Consider the following 23,339-nt stretch of genomic DNA (forward strand, 5'->3'; position numbering starts at 1 on the left):
ACATACGTATATATGTAAACACAATCTCGCCAGTTATTATCAGATAGAATGTTTTAAAAATCCAGTTAGATGCTTTTATAGAAAATATAAACAACATAATATAAATGATATATATTATACATAATATAAACAATAAATATAATATAAAGAATAAGGAAACTAACAGGATTAAAATGTACAGATAAAAGAGACACATGAGGCAAATCAAAACCAAAAGTCAGCTGGAGTAATTATATGGTACCTAGGCCAAATATCCTTTAAGAAAAGAGAAAATTCCTGGGATATTGAGAGTAGCTATACAATGACAAAAGACTTACTTTAGTAAGAAACTATGACCTGTCTAGACAATGATAGCTATAACAAAATAGCCTTAAAATGTAGGTAGGAAAAATCATTAAAACTACATGAAAATTTGGCAAATCAACCCACATAATGAGAAGCTGCAAAACACCTCTCTTATTATTATTGATAGCTACAGGCAAAAAAAAAAAAATCAACAAAAATAAAGAAGAATACAACGCACCCAACAAGCTCGATCTCATGGCTATATATAAAACCAGCATCCAAAAGTTAGAAAATACTTGTCGTGCTCCAGGACATATGAAATATTTTAAAACCAGACTGTGTATGAAGCCGCAAAGCAAGTCTCAACACATTTCAAAGGTGTCCCACAGAACAGTTTCTCTGATGAAGTGCAATTAATGAGAAGTTGATAACAAGGAGATACATAAAAAATATCTCCCACTATTTAGAATTTCAATAACTTGTTTCTACTGAATCCATAGGTCAAAGAAGAAACTTCAGTGGAAATTAAAAAACAAAACACAAAAAGCTAGAACTGAAGGGTAACAAAGAGTCTACATGTTAAAACTTGTGGGAAACAGTGAAAGCAGTGTTCTGCAATCTGCTTACCTTTAAATCATTATATTACAAAAGAAAAAAAAAAGACTAAAAAGTTAGTTTTCCAACATTAAAAGACAAAGAAAGAGAGAATAAACCCAAACGCAGCAGGAAGAAACCTATAATATAGAGAAGAGCAGATATCAATGAAATAGAATATAAAGGTACAATAGAGAGAATTAATAGAGCTAAATTTGGTTCTAAATAAACTCCTTGTAAGACTGAGCAAAAAAGAAAGTTATACAGATAGAGGAGGAAAACACAAAATTAGTAACACACTGTGTAATATGGAGGGGTCAGGACAAAAATGTAAGGCCAAGATTAAAGCATATTAGACCATCATTAACAATTTTATGCCAATAAATAACATTTAACCCAAACAAAAAAAAACATAAGAAAAGTATAATTTGTTAAGAGAAATTCAAGTAGAAATAAAATATGAATGTTGCCAAAACTATTAAAAATAGTTGAGCCTATAGTTAAATATCAGGCCCCCAGAATTTTATAAGTAGGTTCCACAAAACTTTTAAGGAACACATTATGCCAAATTCAAATAAACATTTTGGAACAGAAAATAAGAAAGAAATCTATGGCTTATTCTATAAGATCAGCATAACTTTGATATAAAACAAGATAAGGACAAAACGAGAAAGAAAAATTATAACACCCTGTTGTTCATGAAAATAGGTACGAAAATCCTAGAAAGATAATATAAGATATCCAGGTTGGGATTACTCTGTGAAAGAAAGAATAGTTTTTAGAAAATATATGTATATTAATTAACATAATTATATGTTATTCAAACTATTAACAGATTTTAAAATACAATTATCTAAACAGATGTAGAAAAGTGTTTTACAAAATTCAGCATCTATCCTTACTTCAAAAAGAAGTCGGTAAACTAAGACAATTTTGTTAACCTGATCATGTATATCTACAGAAAACAGAATAAACATCATTCTAAACCAGAAAATATCAGAAGCATCTACTTTAAAATCAAAAACAAAAATAACAATGTCTACTATTGCCATTTATAGTCAACATTTTACAGAACCAGTCCAATATGACTAGAAAAATAAATGTTATGGTATTCTGAGTATAAATTCATAGATAAATAATAAAAATAATATGAAAATTTACTAAGGTCACAAGACATAGGATCTAATTTAAAAATACTCATCAATTGCGGTTTTGTGCCCCAGTAAGAAATTAGAAAATACAATTGTAAAAAATTAGTCAAAAAAAAATTAGAAATACCCAAAGTAAATCTAACAAAAAGTATGAAATACTTACATGCGGAAAATTATACTTTTTACTAAATGATATTAAGAATCCCTAAGAAAATAGAACAATAGCTCCTGTTCATGAATAAGAAGATGTCAGAGCATAAGGATTTCAATGTTTTCCGAATGGATCTATAGAAGCAATTCAATCTACCCAAAATTGCAAAAAAACAAATTTTTGGTGGAAAATTGATCTATTTATATTGAAATGCAAAAAAGCCCAAATTAGCTAAGATATTATCAAAAAAGAAGGGAAAATTAATAACTCAATTAAACAAAACTTATTATAAAACTGTAGTGATTAAGACGTTGTATTGGTGCAAGGATAGACAAACTGAACAATAGAACAGAACAGAGCCCCACAGAATCATATGTTAACATAGCTTTAATATGAAAAAGATGGCAAGACAGATTCCTAGGAAAAGAAGAAACTGTTTAACAAACAAAGCCGAAACATTGTTGACATCTTTATTTTTATAAAATAATACATAAAAATGACTTCCTGATGGATTAAGAATTCAGAGGTTAAAGGTAAAACAAATTTTAGATGAAAATTTCTGGCTGGGGAGTAGGAAACAATTTTTGAAGGAGGCATAAATGTATTAACTATAGAAAAAAGATTAATAAGTGTGATTTAATTAAAGTTAACTCTTCATTGAAAAATGAAAGTTAAAATACAAGCATAACTTGGAAGAAGTGATTTGCAACACGTTTATCAAAGATTGTTTCAAGAATATCTAATTCATACATTTCAGTAAGAAAAGTACCATCTACCCAATACAAAAATGGTCAAAAGACATGAATAAATAAATAATAGCTTTGTGAGGCCGATATAAATATATAAAGATATGTTCAATCTCATTAGTACTCAAACAAATACCACAATGGCATGATATTTTGTATTCATTCAAATGACAAAAATTTGGAAGCCTGATCATTTTAAATATTGTACAGAATGTAAACCAAGGGATCCAATATGCTTTGTTGGTGGGAGTGAAAATTGTTATATTCACTTTGAAAAATAACTTGACACATCTTACAAAGTTAAAACTTGGCATATTCTATTACTTAGCATGACTACTCCTATACAGTTTCCCGAGAGAAGCTGTATAGAATGCTCATAGCAACATTTTTCTAAGCAAACACTGAAAAACTAAAAAGTAGACAAAATAATAAAGATATAGCTTTATGATAGTCAGTTGAATCCAAAGGATATCAACTGAATAAAATCTGTCCTACTGGAATTCCCTGGATTTTTCATTCAATTCTGTTTCTTCTATAGTTGTTTGGTTTTCCTTGTTTAAAAAAAGCCTAATATTAGTATGATATTTATCAGGGAGGGAAAGACACATTTATTATGGTGGGAATCTGAATAATAAAGTTATATATTATATTCAAATTGTTCAATGACAGCACGTGGGTTGATCTAGGTGGGAAAGCTAGCCCAGCTATGGAATGTCATATTTTAGTAATAATAACAGCTGCACTACTAAATAACTGCAAATTATTTACTTTGTATACAATAATTCTGCTCTTACTTGCATTCTAAAATGTATTTATGAGTAAGAGAGAAAGGACAAGAAATATAGGGCACAGCCTAGTTTATCATCTTTTTCCAGGATCCCCTCTGCTCAATGGTTCCACGTAAGCCTGGGCCATGGGGAACATTTTGCCTATGAATTGGAAAGTCCAGGTGGAGGAGCAGCTATGTGGCTTTATCCTCAGGAGGTCTTTGTGTGGCTCCCTAGTGTTGCTTCTTGCTGGCTCTCATGACTAGGGAATACAGCAGCTGGGCTAACAGTCCCTACATGCTCCTGCTAAACTTCCTGCTTCCGGGTCAGGTACATGTTTAGCCCTGTGATAAAGGGCACCAACTTCTCCCTCAGCAACTCTCATCATGGAGGTGACGAGAGACTAACAGGAGTTCCAGGCCATCCGCATGGGTTCCAGCTCAGTCTTATAGGTTCCACCTTGGCCTTGACTTCCCCATCTCTTGTCTGTCTGCCCTTCCCCACTACCTGCCCTCTGAACTTTAGGTTTCAGCACCAGACACAACTTCACAGAGACTGTGAAATCAGCTTCCTCAACTGCATTACCTTAAATCCCCATGATAAACACCATGTTATATGTTCTACCCAGTTTTTCTGCTTGTCTGATCAAACCATGATTGTCACAGAGGTCAATCAAGAAGACAGGCTTTTCCCTGTGTATCAGCATTCTCAGATTCTGCTTAGAAGCAGCATGATAGCAGTCTTTGCAGTGATCAATTTCTAAGTCCCCTACTTATAATTGGGTTTGTAACTCAATTTCTCTGAGCCTTAGTGTCTCCATGTATAAAATTCTAGTAATAACTCCTACTTTTTAAAGTTGATGGGAGAAGCAAATTCAATACTATACTCAAAGACATTAGCCCTGTCCCTGGCTCTTGGAAAATGTTAGCATCCTTTCCTTCCACCTAGGGCTTTGAGGTCTTTAAAAAACAGTTGGACACTTGGATTCATGCAGCTGATCCTTTGAGGGGTCTTTCTTTATAATTAATTGGCTACTTCCTTCCAATGAATGAGCTTTTCTACAAACTTTACATCACTTAAGAGAGACAGTTTATTAATTTTTAAGCATATTGGAATATATTTCAAATCCAGGCCTCCACGGAATCCAGAGTTGCTCTCCATGACAATTTCTAAACTAGAGCAGAAGTTCAACAATAGTTCCTTTTTTTCACATCAGTATGAATAAGCTAAATTCTAAGAATGTGTTAGACAGAAAATAAGGGAAATGTGGCAAGCCTGGTGTATTAGTCCGTTCTCACACTGCTATAAAGATACTACCTGAGACTGGGTAATTTATAAACAAAGAGGTTTAATTGACTCACAGTTCTGCATGGCTGCAGAGGCCTCAGGAAACTTAAAATCACAGCAGAAAGGGAAGCAGGCATGTCTTACATGGTGGCAGATCTGAGAAAGTGAGCAAGAGCAGGAAAAACTGCCTCATAAAACCATCAGATCTCATGAGAACTCACTCACTATCATGAGAACAGCATGGGGGAAACTGCCTCAATGATCCAATCACCTCCCACCAGGTCCCTCTCTAGACATGAGTAGATTATGGGGATTACAATTCAAGATGAGATTTGGGTGGGGACACAAAGCCTAAACATATCACTTGGCAAAACTCAAAATGCATTTCATGCATTCCAGGGAAGTGACCTAATATTTTTATGTGTGCATATGTTTTGTTATCCTATTGAAAATCTTTTTGGGGTGCATGATGTCAGTATTCAAGGATCCTTTCTGCTTCAATATTGAGGCCATGTTCTGTAAGTTATATGCTAAAAGAGGCAAAGTAACTCCTTTCAACTCTTAAGATGCCATGCTATGCCCTCTTTAGAATAATATAATATTGATATCCTGCCCCTCAGGCTTGAGGCTATCTCCCATAGACTGTTTTAGAACAGCACAACACAAGAGATAAAAATGATATACAAAATGCCCTCCACTTCCTTTTTTTTGATTAATGCGTACGATTTCTTTAGTAAAATATAAGAAGTTTTTATAGAATCATTTCAATCCTATTGAGAGGGTGAGTTCCTCTTAGAAATAGCTCAAGGGCATCAAGGAATGTTTGAGCCTGTGATTTTTGCTCTGGTTTTGGCTAGGGGAACCCCATGTGCAAATGAAGTATGAGGTTAAAGTTTGGTGTGTAAGCAAGGTAATTTTCCTGAAATTGCATGGAGCTCTGCCTCTTTGGCCTCTCCTCCCTCTTCAGGCCTTCTTTATTCAGACTTATAGCTTGCAGACTCTTGAGGGCCCAGGAATTCTCATTTTAAGAGCCTCTTTGAGGTATGCTGGCTTGTGAAGGCAGCATGGTGTGCTTGACTGAAGAGACAAGAGGCCTGGACTTTTGTTTTGATTCTATTTACCACTTACTGGGTGTCCCTAGGCAAGTCACTTGACATATCTAGGCATTCTTTTCTCAGAGTTACTACCATTTGCCCTCTCTGGGTTATCTTGTTGGTCAATTTAGGAAATGCATGAGGAAGTACTTTTAAAGCTTAAAATGGAATGTAAGCTCTTTGCATCTGTTTTTTTCTCATGTTCTCAACCGATAAGAATTCTCCAAAGATTTTTCTTCCACTCTTACTTCATTCTTTTTCTGCATAATATTCATATCTTTGGTGCTTTCAACAGCACTTATGGGTTAACATATTACTTCTAGGTATATAATTCTCAGGTTGACATCTATACTTCCAAATCCTTTTTCAAATTCCACATCAAAACTTCCAACTGTTGCATTGATAACATACATTGCCAACCTCTCAGATGCAGCTGGTTTACAATGAGTCCACCATCTCACCAATCTTCCCACCTCCCATTTGTAATTTCCCTTTATTTTCATTGCATCGTTATTCTCACCATAGGGACTAAAGTATCCCAGAAATATTTTTGGCCTCTTTCTCACCCCTAAACTCACTTCCTTGCATCTATGTTCATATTTGGTCACTTCTCCTTCTACATAATCCTCCCTTTTCCATTTATTCTGCTAAATATTTTCATGCAGGCCCTCATTACCTCATGCCTGAATCATTGCAACAATTCCCTAATTGAACTGCCCATACAGAATATCCTCCATTCAATGCATCGTATACACCATTTCAAATAATTCTATACTAAAGTACGACAAAGATCATGTCACTCTCTTGCTTAAAAACATTTAATGGCTCCCTCTTGCCTAAAAAATAAAGTGTCACATTTCTTGGCATTGTTAATATAATCTTGTTTGGTTGTTTCTTTACCTCTTTGAGGTTTTCATATATGTAGCAAAAGGAAATAAGTAGTAATTGGTACACACAATTTACTAATCAATTTCTCTGCTAAAGCTGGCTACCTCTGTTACCACAATCTGAAACTACACAGAACAGCAGTCAAGTCTGTCCACACATCGTTCCCAGTTAATCTCATTGGCTTTAATTTCACTGATTTCCTTCAAATTTCTAATGTCTTCTTTGTCTAGACTATTATTTCTTTCAAACATTTTTTTCTGTCAACTGTCCATGCAGTTTGTCTCTGCTATACCTTGCAGCTAAAATGCGTTTGCTTAAAAATCCCTAGTAACATTTATTCAGTGTTTGAAATAGAATATGCCTTCAAATCTAAACCCAGAGCTGTGACATGCATTTGAATATGGACCAGCTAATGCAGAACAAGATCTGATGTGAACTTGGAAGGGAATTGAACACACACAAAAAGATTCCATCACTCCAGTGTGTTTTAATGGATATAAAATAGCCTAATCATAATTATTGGCCTGATGTATTTTGGAATTGAAAATGAAAAATACAATCCACTTCTAAATCACCCCTAAAATAGTCATTACTCATATATAAAATACTGTTTTAAATATCCTAAAGCAATTCATTGATATAACATTATAAACACAGACATAGATAGAAGATGTCATAGATTTAGGATATGAATAGCCCAAATACCCCCCTGAATGAAGAACAAATGAACATGTGTCTGCATATGTAACAAGTACATGTTTTCAGTTTCCTTCACGGTTTAGTGATTTCCAAGTTGCAACAAAGCATCAGGGGAGATGATAGGTGATGACTTCCTTACCCCTTTGTGGGTAGAGAACTAGCCATCCGTTAACCATTTCCCCCTCTCCCTTATCCCACCTACACACTCTTGACTGTTCCTGCAAATTCTGTGTGTTCTCACATTTAAAAGGTAGTCATTTCCAGGGGCTGCTAAGGCACAGTGCTGTTGTAATTTCCACCACTCACAAGGCTGTATTAGCTTAGACAATGTAAGGAAGGGGAAATGTGCTCAGCATCTCCTGTTCACTGCCCAGGATGATGCACAGCTAGTTCTTTCAGTGAAGGACAATGACACTGTTTATTGTTGATCAAGTCCAGCAGAAAATAAATGGCATGCTCTAAAAGGTTTAATTAACATAACTAGTGAAGGGAACATGTACAGAGATGTTGGTGTGGTTAGGGAACTAGTCATATGTGATGAATGACTCAGCGGCCAGTGCCAACAGGAAGCTGTTACCAGTCCTAGTTCGAAAGCAATAAGAGGATTGAATAGTTACCAAATCCTGCAGAGATGGAAATGGGGAAGAGGGCTGCTTGACAGGAGCTCTGGCTATAGAAGGCACTTTTTGATTTCCTTATGCCATTGGCCAAACTTAAAGGTTAGCAAAGGGCACAGGTGCCAGGGGGAAACAGTTCATAATGGTCAGCTCCAGAGCAAAGTAGGGAAAGAAGATGAATAGGCGGCGATGGGATGTAGGGAAGGGCTGAAGAGAAAAAAACTAGCATTCTAATCTTTTGTAAGGTGCTTGAAAACTGTATTTAACAATGGAAAGTATTAAGGAGGTGCTCATCTGTCATAGCAGTTAATAGTAAGTCTTAACTACTGTGTCTCAATAAATGCAACTGTTATTACAGTATACTGACTTATATCAAGGCCAGTAGATTTGGCTACCTTAATGATTTCTGATGATATTATGGTATATATAGAATATATTTTAGCACCCACTAGGTCCTAGGCCAGTATGATTATTACCTGGTTTGTCATTTATTGAGACATCCATTCAAACAATATATTGTATTAGGCATTTTTCTAGGAGCTGAATATACATCAGAGAACAAGGCAAATGAAATCCCTGTCCCCGGAAGCTTCCATTTCAAAGGCAGAATGGTTAGATTATTTGTACAAAGTCACATATTTAAAAAGTGGTGGAATCGAAGTAAAAATCCCAGGCACTCTGTGTTTTGTCTTTGTGCCTAACCATTGTGCTCTAGTGAACTGTGCAGTCTTGTGTATCAACAAATATTGAGGAGGCTGGAATAAGTTAAATCTCTCGGGAAGTTTCCCCCACCACCGCATTCTGGATGGGGAATAGTTAATTATTTTCAGTCCCAAGGATAACTAACCACATCCAGTCTGCAACTGTCACTGTGAATACTAGGTGTAATGTTGACGAGACTTCACAACCACGAACCAAATGGCTATTTGAAGCTACTTTTATTTACACGTTCTAATATAATGGCTTATTGTTTAATAGGTATTACTCCATGTAATCAGCTGAGGAAATTATAGTACATAGACGTTAAAAGAGATGTGCCCAGAATCACACAGCTAATAAGTGATGAAACCAAAATTAAAAGTGGCTGACCACCAGAATTACCTATGAATTTCTTTAAAGCAGAGACCTCCCGGCCGGGCGCGGTGGCTCACATCCGTAATCTCAGCACTTTGGGAGGCTGAGATGGGCAGGAGGTCAGGAGATCCAGACCATCCTGGCTAACACGGTGAAACCCTGTCTCTACTAAAAAATACAAAAAATTAGCCGGGCGTGGTGGCAGACACCTGTAGTTCCAGCTGCTCTACTCAGGAGGCTGAGGCAGGAGAAAGGCGTGAATCCGGGAGGCGGTGCTTGCAGTAAGATTGCGCCACTGCAGTCCAGCCTGGCTACAGAGCGAGACTCCGTCTCAAAAAAAAATAAAATAAAATAAAAAATAAAAAATAAAAAAAAAAGAGAACTCCCAACTCTCACCCTAGATCTTCCATAATAGCATTAGCATTCGGTTGCTTGTGGGTGATGGAGATGTGACAACTGGCATCTATACTTTTGAAGGTTCCACAACAACACTGATCCACTCGTAGGGTCGTAATTGCTAAAGATGCAAACTAGTCAAACACTTTAACAGCAAATTCGAAGGGTCCACTACTACAGTCATTTCTTGATTGCTTCCCTCTCTCCAAGTGGGTCATCAGTTACAATCGGGAATTTTTTGGTCAGGTCAATATTTCGACGGAATCTATGTTTGGAGTCTTGTTGCTTGACCTATTATTGCCAGATCATGAAATGCAATTTAACTAAATATTTTGTCTAAGAACTAATGTGAGTTTTTATGTGTATTTGTTTTTGTTTTTGTAGAGACTGTGTCTCACTGTGTTACTCAGGCCGGTCTCAAACTCATGGGCTCAAGCGATCCTCTCGCCTCAGCCTCTCAAAGTGCTAGGATTACAGGCATGAGCCACTGAACCCAGTCCCTAATGTGGTACTTAAAATATTTCTTGTTTCTTCTCATTGTGCATTACAGTTTGCACAGAAAATGGGAACATAGTTAAAAGAAAAACCTTTTTCAATTATTGGAAATAGCAGCGAAGCACCCTGCATTTATTCCATTTCACTTCTAACACAGGGGTTATCCCAAAAATGCAGTTCCAAGTGAAGGCAAACATAAATTCATAAATAAAATACTTGAACAGGGATAAAAGTAATCCAGTTATCATGGGCTACCACTTCCCCCTCCACCAAGTGTACATCATTTGCTTCAAATTAAGACCTCTCCAGAGGGCTAAAGACATAGTCAAAATGATGAGAGAAAAGTATAAAGAACAACAGGAAATTGGGAATTTCCTAATATTGAGATGAGATAAATGACAAAGAAGCTGCCTCTAATTCACAGTTTAACACACACCCTGATGTCTGTACCTTGATTTTGAGACTCAGAGTGACCCTGCATTAATATGTTTCTTATCTCTTTCAAACAACTTGCTGGAGCATCTTTCTAGGGATATAATTGTGTTAGAGGAAAGAAAGTTTTTAAAACAATAATTCTTCTTTTACATTGACCTTTAAGATAGCCAGAATTTTCTACCTCATCATCGTTAACTTCCCTACATAATAAAATAAGGTCTGAAATCTGCTTACTCTTAAAAAAAATAGTTATCACTAATACAGCATGTACTTTGGTTGAACTTAAGAGTCAGTATATGCCATTAGTCCTCAAGTTAAAACAAAAAAGAGAAAACAATAATCAAATTTCTCTCTAATCTTGGATGGCAGCCTTCTGGAATATTACTTGCATTAATTCAAAATTTTACTGGGGCAGTATCAAAAAAGCACCATGGTGTCTCCAGTGGAATACCACCATAACTGAAAAGCATAACATCAGACAAAATAACTGCCTGCACATGTACGTAAGTGAGTACAGCAGTACCTTTATGGGCAGTTGAATACATAACCACAGGATCATTCAGGGTTTGTGCCAACCGAAACGTCTTTCCTGGTGATTGGCTGTCTTTCCATTGTAATCCTCCTATTTCTCCATTCCTTTCTAAATGAAAGAAGAGGGAGGAGTGATGGGCCAGACCAGGTGGAATTCCACCTTCTGACTGCCTGCTCCCGGCTTCCTTGCTGTCCCCCTAAGATTAACTGACCAGTTTTCCTTCAAACATGGCCAACTCTAGCCATCTCACTGAAGAAGCTTGATTGGCTCTGTCCAGATCTACAGATGGCTGAGGCAATACAAAAAGATATTTATTTAAATGAATTTTTAAATAATACAGATAATATGGAGTAGATGCTATTGTATATAATTTATATATATAATGGAGGAAGTATGATAGAGGGGAAAGAGAACACACATCAGAGTTTCAGCATAAGGAAGGTATACCTAGGTTCAAATCTTGCTATGCCACCTACTAGGAGGTCATTATCTGTAAGCTGTGGTTTCTAATATTTACCTTACAGAGGTATTGGGAGAACAAGAAGGGTTACACATATAGCTGAAGAAATGGCAGTTACTACTACTACCACTACTACTACTACTGGTGAGGATGATGATAATTGAACAATGTTACAAAGCACACTGAGTTTTTATCCCATTACCTCATTCCCTTGCTAGGTTTTTATTCCATTATCTCAAGCTCTGAGTGTAAGTAGCAGACTTTGCTCTGTACTATCACTCTGGGGCATTTGCCATCTGCAGCTCAAACAAAGATGGCTGTCATCACCATAAAGATGTATTGTTCATAAAGCAAGAAAACTTTGCATTATTGCAAAAAACACCATACTTCTTCAGTCATCAAAGTACAGGTTCATACCAAAAGAGCCTCATTCTATACTTTCTTGAATTTCTTTAATGAGATTTTTTCTAAAATTTGCTCAATTTAAAATTTACTTCAAAATAGCTTTTAAATATTCCTGTCAAATTAACTTAAATGCAATTTTTTTCTTTAACAATTAAGCAGTTGAGTCATATCCCTCTGAGAAATATATTCCAAACTCTAAAACTTATATTTTCAGCTCATCTTTTTTTTTGCTTTTCTTACATAATGAAGTGTAGTCATTATCTTTTCCATTTTGCTTATTTGAAAATAACTAACCTTGAGTATTTGAATAAAATATGTTTTGACCTTAAAACACACACACACACATTTCCATGGATGTCTCAAATCAGTACATGTGCTCCTTAAGGAACTGCTTCCCTTGCATGCCTTAAGTAAGAGCTTTAGCATAAGAAGCTGAGTGTACCAGGGCTGGCAGCCCAGGAGGTGTGGAACCATTGCTGCAAACACCCACGAAGATAGCATCAGGCTGCAGGCAAATTGTAATCAGGCAAAGAGTGCTCTCTTCTATATTTTTCTCCTTAAAACCATGAAGATCAGCTTTAAAATGCAGTTTTCTATAAAAAGGAAAAAAAAACAAAAACAAAAAAAGGCAAAACAACAAATAAAATGCAGTTATCCTAAGATTCATTTTTCATATGATATTTATTTAATCACCAAGAATACTTCAGTTTGATGTCTCACTGCATAGCAAACGCATTCTTCTACACCCATCAGCTTGTGTTGCTAAAGAAAATCATGATTTGTGAGAAATATATTCTGGAACCACAAGTCTAATCTCTTATATATATACACATTTTAATAGAGACAAGGTCTCTGTATGTTGCCCAGGGTGGTATTGAACCCCTGAGCTCAAGTGATTCTCCTGTCTCAGCCTCTCAAAGTGCAGGGATTACAGGTGTGAGCCATTGCACTGGGCTGAGTCTATGTTTTTTACCGAGAGACATCAGTGTTTATCTAAAGTGTCTGGGTTATCCTAGGGACCACAGGGTGTCTCCGGAAGTCACCCTCAGAGCCTTACATTCCTTCCCAACCCCCTTCCATATAGAAGGAAAAATAGGCAACAGCAGCACTCTTCCTTATCTGGTAAAACTACTGCTCAAATGCAGAGGGAAAAATATCACTCAACTTGTCTGTAAGAGCAAGTTAACTAATGAAAAAAAAAGGGAGAAATTAAAGTGAATTTCATAATAAAAGAATATATAGTTGCCTCTCAATGGAAAGGGAAATTAGGACGTGTAGTTTGACAGAAACAACATTGGTTCCCTTCATCTAAGTTAATTAATCTGTAAAAGTAAAAAGAAAGGTTTAATGGACTAAATGTTTGTGTCTCTCCAAAAATCCACGTGTGGCAACCCTAATCCTGATATGGTGGTATTTAGAGGTGGGGCCTTTGAGAGATAATTAGGTCATGAGGGTGGAATCTTCATGAATGGGATTAGTGCCCATATAAGAAGAGGCCAGAAAGCCAGTTTGCTCTCTTTCTGCCCTGTGAGAATACAATGAGAAGATGCAAGAACATGGAAGAACTCAACCTTGCTGGCACCCTCATCTTAGACATCTCAGACTTTCAACCTCTAGGACTGTGAGGAATAAACTTCTACTATTTATAAGCAGCATGTGGCACTTTGTTAAGGTGGCTGAACTAAGACAGATGGCAACACCTACAGTGAGCTAATGAAAAAAAGGAACCTGAGCAAAAACTATTAAGGGAGAAAAGCAGAGCCAGAACATGAATGATCAGGCTACAGAAACACCTTCTAGGGGCTACAAGGGTTATTCAAATGGACAGTGCTGAGCAAGGGAGAAAGTTTATACTTATTCCATATCTACATATATCGGGTACAAATCAGTGTATTTTTTCTTTTCTTTCTTTTTTTTTTTTTTTTTTTTTGAGACAGAGTTTTGCTCCTGTTGCCCAGGCTGGAGTGCAGTGGTGCGATCTCAGCTGACCGCAACCTCCACCTCCCTGGTTCAAGTGATTCTCCTGCCTCAGCCTCCCGAGTAGCTGGGATTACAGCCATGCACCACCACGTCCAGCTAATTTTGTATTTTTAGTAGAGACAGGGTTTCTCCATGTTGGTCAGGCTGGTCTTGAACTCCCAACATCAGGTGATCCACCTGCCTCGGCCTCCCAAAGTGTTGGGATTACAGGCTTGAGCCACCATGCCCGGCCAGATCTGTGTATTTTTTCATGCATTAACTCAAAAAAGTAAATAATATATAATGTCTCTAATCAATTATTGAGCAAATTGAAGTTCAGAGAGATTAAGTACTTTCCTAAGATCATAAAAGTACTAAGCAGAAATTGCTTTTAAAACCAGGTCCCCACCCTGATTTTAAAGCCTGTTTTCTCTCTATTGCAACACTGATTCCAAAGGGGAAGTCTATTTTGTGTAGCACTGGAAAACTTTCACAGAGAAGGCAAAGTAAATTCTCAGGATATTAGGACTCTTGGCGTTTCCAAGAATTTCCAGTAATTGGTGCTGTTTCTCCCTACAGCCATATGTTCAACCTACCCCCAGAGGTCTAAACTCCTAATAGTGGAAAATAAAGTTTGCCCCATAGGCATTGATGATGCAAGATGTCAAAGTCCGAATAAAGACATATGAAGTTTCCCAAAAGAATACAAATTTCAAAAAATGAGATTTATCTGCTAAAAGTCTTAAAATGAAAAAAAAGAAATAAAAAAATGACATTTGTGAGATTTTGAGAATTTAAAATAAAAAATTGTTTAAAAATTAGCAAATGATTTAATAATAATAAAATTAGAATTTTCAAAGTCAGTGATATAATTTCTACCCATAGAAACACAAGAATACTTATATTGTGTTTCTACCCATAGAAACACAAGAATAACATGTATATATATGTTAAGTATTCTACTAGGCACTTCTAGTAAGCATTTGTGAAATACATTAGTTAAACATTGGACGTAATAAAAATATTCAAAAAAGGAACAAAAGCAATATCAGAGGGCCTCTGGTCCAAGCATTATTTTATTTTAACATACTGCAGCTAAGGTTAGCTGATTAAACACCCAAATGACAATTTCTTAAATAGATTTTTACATTAGTCCATGAATGAGAACTCTGTTGCATGTGTTGGCTGGGCAATTCTCCCTAGAGTCACAACCTGGTCACAAGGTAAAAATGTGTTTTCTACATGTTAAATCCTTCCCTCTGCCAATTTCCTTGTATATAGAAAATACATATATTTTTTCACTTAAAAACATTCTAAAAAATTGAACTTGGCTTCTGAAACTAGCCTACAAAAGGGAGAGCAGAAATGAAACTTTATGTGTTGTTATCTTTCATTTACAGATGAAGAAATGTTCATCAAAAGTCCAACAGAACCAGAAGTCCATGTCCTGGAGTCCAATGGTTCTCCTGTGGGCAATTTTGTCCCCATAAAGAGACACTCAGCAATGCCTGGAGATATTTTTGGTTGTCACAACTAAGAGGGATGATACCAGCATCTTATGGGTAGAGGCCAAGGATCCAGCTAAACATCTTACAATGACAGGACAGCCTCTCACTGCACAGGATTATCCTATCCAAGATATCAACAGTTCCACTGTTGAAAAACCGTGGTCTGAAAGATAAACTCACACTTTTTAGGCTGCATCAAGCAGCCCTTCCATAATGTAGTGCAAGCATTATGATTTTTTTTTTTTTTTTGAGACGCTGTCTTGCTCTGTCACCCAGGCTGGAGTGCAGTGGCACAATCTCGGCTCACTGCAAGCTCCACCTCCCGGGTTCACACCATTCTCCTGCCTCGGCCTCCCGAGTTGCTGGGACTACAGGCACCCGCCACCACACCCGGCTAATTTTTTGTATTTTTAGTAGAGGCAGGGTTTCACCATGTTAGCCAAGATGGTCTCGATCTCCTGACCTCGTGATCCACCTGCCTCGGCCTCCCAAAGTGCTGGGATTACAGGCTGGGATTACAGCCACCGCGCCCGGCCGCATTATGATTTTTTAAAAAGGTAGCTCTCAAAAGCACAGACTCTCCAACTACTCATTATCCATCTTTCTTCCCATCCTTTTTAATTTTTTCTTAAATACATTTTTACTTAAGTATAGCATACAGAAAAAAAATGGCACACATCGTAAGTGAACAGCTCAAATAGTTTTTACGAAGTTAACAGGCCTCTGTAATCATCACAAAGGTTAAGATAGAGAATATTTCTACCACCCTGAAAACTCTCTTTCCAGGCACCAAAGCTCCCCACCAAAGATATTCACTATCCTGACTTCCAACACGTAAGAGTACTTTTGCCTGTATTTTAACCTTGTATAGATAAAATCAGGCAAGTATGAATGATTTGCTCAACATTATGGCTATAATGTTATTTCATGAAATCATAGTTTAATTATCTTCATTGTTGTATAGTGTTCTATTGAGCATATATACCACGATATTTTTATCTACATATGGTCTATTTCTGGATATTCTCATTACCAATAGGACAATTATGAATATTTTGGTTAAGTGTCTATTGGTGAACGAATGTACACCTTTCATGGTGTGGAATTCCTGGGTCATAGAGTACTCACGTGATCACCTTTAACATATACTGCCAAATGTTTTTTTTTTCAAAGCGCTTTATCACTTTACCTCCCTGGAAAAAGTGTATGACATTTTCAGTTGCTCCATATCCCTGTCAATTCTTAGTAGACTCTCTCATACTCTCCCTCTCTAAGTTTAGTCTTTTTAGTGTTTCGACAGACGTGTCTGGATGTGATTTTAATATGTATTCCCAGGTACCAAATGATGCTGGATACTTTTTTTATTCAACATATTGTGCTTTTCTTATTGACATAAACTCTCTGCTGATATTTTATTTTATTTTATTTTATTTTATTTAAAAGACAGGACCTTGCTCTGTCAACCAGGCTGGAGTGCAGTGGCGAGATTATGGCTCACTGCAGCCTCAACGTCCTGGGCTCAATCAGTCCTCTTACCTCAGCCTCCCTAGTAGCTAGGACCACAGGTGCTGTGCCACCACGAGTAGATAATTTTTGTATTTTTTGTAGAGACAGGGTTTTGCCATGTTTCCCAGGCTGGTCTCAAACTCCTGGGCTCAAGCAATCTACCCACCTCCACCTCCCAATGTTCTGGGACTACAGATATGAGCCACTGTGCCCAGCCCTCTATTGGTATTTTAGATAATAAATATATGCTCCCAATCAGTAACTTGTGTTTTCATTTTTGTAATGGTATATTTTAATAAAGACACGTTCTTAATTTTAATGCACTCCAGTTTTCTAGTCTTTTCTATTTATTCCTTATGGTCTCTATTTAAGGCATTTTTGCCCAATGCAAGGCCACACAGATATTGTATATTTTATTGTATACTGGCTTTATTGTTTCATCTTTTACATAAAAATCTACAACTAACTTAGAATTGATTTTACCTATGGTGTGAGGCAGGAGTCAAGAGTTATTATTTTTCCACATAGTAATTCAACTGGCCCAGCATGATTTGTTTTCTCACTGCTCTGCAATTCCACCTTTGTCACAAATCAAATCTCCATTTAGATGTCGGTCTGGTTTTGAACCACTTTATCCCATTAGTGTATTTGTGTATCCTGTGGCAATTGCATATTGTCTCAATTACTGTAGCTTTATAACAAATCTGGACATCCGATAGTGTAAGTCACACAGTCATACCACTTTATTCTTTTCTTTCAACATTGTCTTTAAAATTTTTGACCCTTTTCTTTTCCGTATACATTTTAGAATCAAAATTTACCAAAATTTACCCTGTAAAGTCACTTGGATTTTACTTAAGATTACAGTTATTCTATAGATCAATTTGGAAAAACTAATATGCTAACAATACAAATTCTTTTAATCCATAAGCATGATAACCTCTTCATTTATTTAGCTATACTTTAATTTCTCCTAATAAAATTCTATTGTTGGCCAGGGGCAGTGGCTCACGCCTGTAATCCCAGCACTTTGGGAGGTTGAGGCAGGGGGATCACGAGGTCAGAAGATCAAGACCATCCTGGCTAACATGGTGAAACTCTGTCTCTACTAAAAATAAAAAATAAACAAAAATTAGCCGTGCATGGTGGCACATGCCTGTAATCTCAGCTACTCTGAAGGCTGAGGCAGGAGAATCGCTTGAACCTGGGAGGCAGAGGTTGCAGTGAGCCGAGATCGCACCACTGCACTCCAGCCTGGCAACAGAGCAAGACTCCATCTCAAAAAAAAAAAATCTATTGTTCTTCTGTGTTGAGATCTTACATGATTTTTATTAGATTTATTCCTATGCACTAGATATTGTTGATACTATAATATTTTAATTTTAATTTTACTCTTGTTGATAGAATATAAAATCTTAACTGATACTTGTATTTTAACCTTGCATCCTGCAAATTTGCTTAATTAATTTATTTTAATTGCTTAATAGGTTTTCTATATAAGCTATCATTTGAGCGCAAATAATGACAGTGTTTTTATCTTTTCCTTCTTTATGCGTCCACTTATAACTTCTTTTTGTAGCCACATTACACTGGCCAGGACCTCTAATATAGTGCTGATAGAAGTGATAATGAGGGCATCTTATTTTGCCGCTTATCATAGGGTGAAAGGTTTCAATAATTCAACATCAAGAATGGCATTTGTTTTAGGTTTCCAAATACGTATATGTTTAGATCAGAGTGAGAAAGTCTTCTTCTATTCCCAGTTTGCCAAGCATTTTGTTTTGCGTTTTATCATGACTGCTGAAATTTATCAAATTTTTTTGCATTTATTCAGATGATCATCTGATTATTCTTTTGTTGGTAATGTGGTAAAAATTGGTTTTTGAATTTTAAAACAATAAACCCAATATGGTCATGATGTATTACTTTTGCATATATTATTTAATTTGATTTGCTAATATTTTGTTAGCCGATTGCATCTCTGTTTACATCATAAACAAGTTGAGGTTTTTTTCTATTCTCAGAAATACTTTCTGTAAGATGGATATTTTTTTTTCCCTTAATGTTAAAAATAATTCCCTGGTGAAGCCATCTGAGGCTGGAGTTTTCTTGGTTTTTGTTTGTAAGAGTAGCTTTTAAAGTATAGATTTAATAAATATAAATTATAGCAATAATCTTCTCATTTTTGTTTCAGTTTTGAAATGTATGTATTAGGAAATATGCACATTCACCTCGATTTTCAAATGCTATTAAATTCATTCATTACATTCTTTTATTTACTAACATTTTAATATCTGTGAGATATTTCCTATAATATTTCTGTGTTTTTCCTTTTTTTAATCTTGAAAAAGTTTTAAATTTTGTCTTTTTAAAGAATCAATTTTGGTTTTTTTATTTTCTCATGTACATTATGTGTTGTTTATTTTTCATTCATTTCTGTTCTATGTTTATTATTTTATTCTTTCTACTTTCTCTGGGCATAATTTTTTGTTCTTTTTCTGTCATATTGAGTTGTATATTTAGATCATTTGAGTTTTTTAACTCTTTTCTTAGCATATGCATTTAAGACATACTCTATATTTATATTTTACATATATTTCCCTTTAAGCAATACTTTCACATTACCTCAAAATTCTTGATATGTCACATCTTCATTATCATTTAGCTCAAAATGTTTTGAGGGATAGTGTAAGTCATAGTCATACAACAAGTTTATTGCTTTTTGGAAATTAAGCAATACACTTCTAAATATGTTGATCAAATTTTTGCTATAGGACCAAAGTGTATTGTTTAATTTCCAAAAACTTGAGAGATATCTTATTTATCACTTGTTATTTATTTCCAGCTTTATTATATTTTAGAACCTACCCTCTATGAATTTAATTCTTTCACATTTGTAGAGACTTAATTTTTGGCACAGCATGTATTCGAGTTTGGTAAGTGCTCCATGTCCTCTTGAATAGAATTTGTACTCTACAGATATTGAGTGTTATGTTTTACGTAAGTCCGTTGAGTCAAGTCTGTGATCAAGTTATCAAGTTGTTTAAATCTTCTATGTATTTGCTGATTTTTTTTTTCTGATTGCTCTGTTAGTTACTAAGAGAAGTGTCTTAAAATCTCTCACTGTATTTGTGGGTTTGCCTACTTTTTCATTTAGTTTGGTCATTTTTGCTTTACATGTTTTGAGACTATTTTATTCATTACGTATACAGTTTGATTGCTATATTTTTCTGATGGATTAAACATTTTATCTATGTAAACTTTCCTTTACATTTATTAAAATTTGGTCAAATACTAACATAGGCATACCAACACTCTTTGGGTTACTGTTTCCTTTGTATATCTTTTTATCTTTTTCTTTTGCCTCTCCTATATTTTTATTTTTAACATGTTTCTTTTGTAAGCAGATATGATTTTTAAATCTACTGATAATAATTTTTAATTGACATATTTATACATAATATAATTTAATTTATGTTATATATAACATACAAAATTAAAATATATAAAATATAAAATACATATTTATATGTTTTATATTTATAAAATGTATTTATATAAACATATGTATATAAAATATAATTAATGATATATTTAGATTTAAATCTACCATCTCTCTCTATTATATATATAATGTATAGACACATACACTTATGTACACACACAATCATGCGTATAATGACATTTTGATAGATGATGAACTGCATATAAGCCTGTATTAATGTATTAAATATTAAATATATAAAAAGCCGAAACTGGATCCCTTCCTTACACCTTATACAAAAATTAATTCAAGATGGGTTAGAGACTTAAATGTTAGACCTAAAACCATAAAAACCCTAGAAGAAAATCTAGGCAATACCACTCAGGACATAGGCATAGGCAAGGACTTCATGTCTAAAACACCAAAAGCAACGGCAACAAAAGCCAAAATTGACAAATGGAATCTCATTAAACTAAAGAGCTTCTGCACAACAAAAGAAACTACCAACAGCGTAAACAGGCAACCTACAGAATGGGAGAAAATTTTTGCAATCTACCCATCTGACAAAGGACTAATATCCAGAATCTACAAAGAACTTAAACAAATTTACATGAAAAAAATCAAACAACCCCATCAACAAGTGGGTGAAGGATATGAACAGACACTTCTCAAAAAAAGACATTTATGCAGCCAACAGACACATGAAAAAATGCTCATCATCACTGGCCATCAGAGAGATGCAAATCAAAACCACAATGAGATACCATCTCACACCAGTTACAATGGCGATCATTAAAAACTCAGGAAACAACAGGTGCTGGAGAGGATGTGGAGAAATAGGAACACTTTTACACTGTTGGTGGGACTGTAAACTAGTTCAACCATTGTGGAAGACAGTGTGGCGATTCCTCAGGGATCTAGAACTAGAAATACCATTTGACCTAGCCATCTCGTTACTGGGCATATACCCAAAGGATTATAAATCATGCTGCCATAAAGGCACATACACACGTATGTTTATTGCAGCACTATTCGCAATAGCAAAGACTTGGAACCAACCCAAATGTCCATCAATGATAGACTGGATTAAGAAAATGTGGCACATATACGCCATAAAAAATACTATGCAGCCGTAAAAAAGGTTGGAATACTAGGCAGCCGTAAAAAAGGATGAGTTCATGTCCTTTGTAGGGACATGGATGAAGCTGGAAACCATCATTCTCAGCAAACTATCACAAGTACAGAAAAGCAAACACCACATGTTCTCACTCATAGGTGGAAATTGAACAATGAGAACATTTGGACACAGGGTGGGGAACATCAGACACCAGGGCCTGTTGTGGGATGGGGGGAGGGGGGAGGGATAGCATTAGGAGATCTACCTAATGTAAATAACGAGTTAACAGGTGCAGCACACCAACATGGCACATGTATACATTTGTAACAAACCTGCACATTGTGCATATGTACCCTAGAACTTAAAGTATAATTATGTATATATATATATATATATATTCTTTAATGATTAATCATTTAACTCAAGAGGTTACAATCTGCATCCTAGAGAGTGCAAGGCCCTTAGAACACATTAAACCTATTTGCCCCCATCCACCTTTTATCCAATTTTGTCATATGTTTTCATTCTACACTCCTTGCAAACCCCCCACAATCCTGTTATTATTCTTTACATTAGAAGTTCATTTGAAAACGAGAGGATTGCTTGAGGCCAGGAGTTCAAGACCAGCCTGGGCCATAGCAAGACCGTCTCTACAAGAAAAATAAAAATTTAAACAATTTAAAAAATAAAATAGAAATGCTTTCTAATGTATTCCTATATTTGTCTTCCTTGTTGTTTTTCATTATTGTCTGCATTTCTATGCATTTTCTTGAGACTATTTTTCTTCTACTTGAAGAAATCTCTTTAATTTTTTTAGGTCTGCTGATGAAAAATCCTCTCAATTTTTGGTGGTCTATAAAATTATATTTTCACCAATTATAAAATTCCAGGGGGTGTATTTTCTTTAAAAAAATTAAAGAAATTGTTCATTGCCTTTTAAATTCCATCATTTTTTCAGAAAAGTTGACTGCTCATTTATTGGGGTTCCTTCGAAAGTGATGTAACATTTATCTCTAGTTCCCTTTTTCTGTTTGTTTATTTGGTTTTTTTGTTTGTTTGTTTGATACAGGATCTTACTCAGTTGCCCAGACTAGAGTGCAGTGGTGTGATCTCCACTCACTGAAACCTTCAACTCCTAGTCTCAAGTGACCATTTCACTCAAGCCTCTTGAGTGGCTGGGGCTACAGATGGGTGCCACCACACCCAGCTAATTTTTGTATTTTTTTGTAGAGATGGGGTTTCACCATGTTGTCCAAGCTGGTCTCTGTGGGCTCAAGTGATCTGCGTGCCTCAGCCTCCTAAAGTGCTGAAACTACAGAGTTCTTTCTAGCTTTGATTTTCATCTGTTTAGGTAAAAATGTGTCTACTTGTTTTATTTCTCCCTACCCTCCCTGACTTGGGTTTTACAGAACTTCTTTAATCCCGGGCTTGACATTTTTCATTGGTTTTGAAAAACTCTTAGCTATTATCTCTAGGTACTGTTTCTTCCCCCCTTTTTCTCTTCACTTCTTCTGGGACTATAATTACATGCATGTAATTTTCCACTATGCCCCTTATGTCATGTATGCTGTTTTCTGTATATGTTCTTGTTACTGATGTTTCAATCTATACATTTTCTACTGACCTATATTCTACCTCAAAAATCTTTTCTTCACATGTGTCTAATTATTATTAAATCATTAGTTACTT

Source organism: Pongo abelii, chromosome 4 (genome assembly GCF_028885655.2).
Source record: "Pongo abelii isolate AG06213 chromosome 4, NHGRI_mPonAbe1-v2.0_pri, whole genome shotgun sequence".
Taxonomy (NCBI): Eukaryota; Metazoa; Chordata; class Mammalia; order Primates; family Hominidae; genus Pongo; species Pongo abelii.